Genomic DNA, 3,472 nt, shown 5'->3' on the forward strand with positions numbered 1-3,472 from the left:
TTTCGTTATTAAATAAATGAATCCACACTGGGTGTTGATTTAGTTCTAAAATGCGAGTCAACCATACTTTACTGAGATTTTCTCTGGGATTCAGGTAATATTTTTTAATTTAAATTAGTGTGAAATATCCTTTTTTAATGGCAGGAAACTAAACAATCACTATCTAATCAAAAAATATTTTTCTTTATTTTGCAGTCAGATTTCTTTGCTTTCCCAGGAATACAGTTGGGGCATCATAGCACAGATGTAAGATTTTTCATTGTTGTCGATTTTTGTCTGGTACCAATGCAGAATTCTGTATCAGCTCTGTGGATAAGGTAGGTAATTTCTCCCAATAACGAACCAAGATTCAGCCAAATACTATAGCTGAAGCCCGCCCCCTCCCTCTTTTTTAATTAAATACTTAAACCTTTTTTCAATGCTCTGTCCTCTTGGCCAGTGCGAGAAAAATAATTCATTCTGTCTCAAAATGTGGATATCTATCTTAGTTTATTTATAACAAATACTTTATTTGGACATGGTAAGTTACTTAATTCTGTCACAAATGGGACTTTTTAGAGAAGACACGAACTGTTCCATTTTGAGATGGAACACCCTAAAATCAGAGATATTTAAGGAAAACAATTTTCATTATGAAAAATTACAATATAATGGAAATTAACCTCTGTAATAAAAACCACAACTCATAATATAATTTTACTCCAGTTAGAAAGAACTGATACAGGCATCAAATGAATTTTAAAGGAGCTTTATTTAGCATACCCCCAAAACAAATATTCACTGAAAATTTCTTCTAGAAAGATAAGCAAAATGTTTAAATATCATAATTTAATGTAAACCAAATCTCTTAAAAATATTTAATACTGTAATCAAATAGAGGTTATTTACATGCAGAGGAGACCAAATTATCTCCACAGATGTCCATATTAAACACTAGCTAAGCCATTAATTTAATTTCCACAATTTCTTAAACAATAACACCCATATGCAAGTTAGTCATCAGAAAATAAATCATTTTAGTTGGATACAAAATGCAACTCGCTGTTACATTCAAAGCAGGGAAAGCAATACCCTGCCTATTCTGGTAGTCATTCCAGACTGCATTGCATGTTGAGACTTGAAAAACATACTGTGAGGTAAGGCCGTAAATCCTTTTTATTGCAGAAGAATCATTACAGCTGAAGAAAAAGTAGTTACTGTAGTTTTCAAAAAGTAAGCTTTATAAAAAAACTCTAGACATATTAATACCATTCAGTCAAATCAGAAAGGCCAAGCATAAAAAGTTGCAGCTTCTTACATTTAACAGAATGCCTTTAAAAGGTAAGAAATATGTTGTAAGTAGGAATCATTCTGACATAGAAAAGATACTTGTGCCTTAGTAGAAGAAAGTGCACTTAACATTGTTTCTATATGCAATGATTTTGTTTAACTGTGCAAAAGTATTCTCGGAGAACTTTGGCTAATGAATTTAAAACTGTGTTTGTATGGTGTCTTTGATCCACAACATCACCCAGAAAACTATAGTGATGGAGCATTTTCAATGTTTGGTCTTTTTATTTGAAAATATTGGAAAAGTATTACTGCTGTATTGCAAATAAAATATCTGTATGTTGTAACAACCAATTTTAGTTCAAGAAATGGATAAAGAAGACAGTAAAAGCTGGTAGTGGCATACCCAGCAGTTACTGGCCTCTCTCTAGACTAGACTGTTACAGAGCTTATTTGACAGCTGTTTAGTAATCTACATGAAATGGGTGATCTCTATGGAGTTCCTATGTGAAATAAAGTCACCCTCACAACTGGCAGCCCCTTTTGTAGGTTCAAAAGAAGCCAATATTTGTTGTTGGAATGGAAAATGAACAATTCTCCCCACTTACAGGTGCTCCCTGCATGTCAGAGATGAGGCATAATAGAGTGGCAATGTATATTAATGGCTGTGCTATCTAGAAATAACTTAAATCTCAACAGCCACCAACCTAGGACTTTTCATAAGAACTTAATTCACTTCAAAGAAAGAACTTCACATGGCCCAGAAACAAAATGTCTAGTTTTTTCAGCCTGCCCTCATAAGGCATTCTTGCTAGACCCCTAACAACTTTTGTGGCTCTATGCTAGACGCTTTCCAATCCGTATACTTCTTTCTTGAAGGCGGGGAAGGGGCGGGGGGGAGAGGAGGGTGGAAGGAGCACAGTACCCCAGGTGAGGTCTCACCCAGTGCCATAACTAGGGTGGTGTGACCAGGGCAACTGCCCTGGGTGCCACCTGGGTAGGGGTGGGAAGGGTGAGTGAAAGACTGCCACTGGCAGCAACTGGAAGTCACTGCTGCCCCCTGTGCCCTGGGCATTCATCTGTGTTATTACAGTGCTGGGCCCCACTGGTGCTAAATAGAGTGGATATGCACTATATATTGCATTTACCTACAAAAGATCCAGTATTACAAATAAACAATGATCTATTTGACAGTAGATGATAGTCTGTAGCTCACCTATCAATTCTAATGCACTCTGAAATCAGCTTTGCCAATCGAAGCTCTCCTCGTTAGAAAGGACTGATGACATACACCACCAAAAATGTTTGATGAAAGAGGTTAAAGAGAATTAAAAAGGACCTCCATTTATCTGTAAATTGTCTTATTTTATATAAATTTCAGGCAGTTAACTCACATCTATATCTATCTATCTATATATACACATCTGAGTTAACTGCCTGAAATAATTTTCAATCACATATATTTCTAAGAGAAAAAAGACAAGCCAAAACCAAAATTGTGATCCAAGTCCATATCTATAATAACAAATGCATGCTATTAAAGACATAGTGAGCTAGAACATTACTGACAAAAAAAGGCTCTGCAGAACAAGATGTATTTTAGATTTCCATTGTCAGGAGGAAGCCAATACAGCACAGCAACAAATTACACACTTAAATTTTAAAATTGGGCTGAATAATATTAAATTAGAGCTTAAAATGCCCTAAAGCTCCTGCAATGGGTTTCTTTGCGAGGGAAGAAGCCAAAATGGATTTTTATTAGTTAACCTGAAACAGGGCACTCAAACACACTACACCAAGGGTTCATCCTTTTTAACCAATTCAGGTTCCAGGCTGGTTTGTTTAATACGGATATTCAAACAATTTAAATCAGTATTTAGCTTCATATGAATCTGCACCTCTATAATCCCTGAATAAGACAAGTCCTGACGTATTCACAGTCAGAAAAAAGTTTGCTCTCAAGATTCCTGTCTTGGCTAGATGTGCTAAACTTGTATTCTGATTGCTTTTGAGAATATACAACAACGTATAAAGAATTAACTTTAGGGGTAAAAAATCTTGTTGTAGTGGTAACAAATACATCCTTTTGGTGAAATGGATATTGAAATCCACAGCAAATCCATAGCGAAATATCATAACCACCAGTGCACAAAATAAACACAGACAGCTGCAAATCATTTAAGGAAGCAAGAGGACACCATTC

This window comes from Alligator sinensis, unplaced genomic scaffold (genome assembly GCF_000455745.1).
Source record: "Alligator sinensis unplaced genomic scaffold, ASM45574v1 scaffold243_1, whole genome shotgun sequence".
Taxonomy (NCBI): domain Eukaryota; kingdom Metazoa; phylum Chordata; order Crocodylia; family Alligatoridae; genus Alligator; species Alligator sinensis.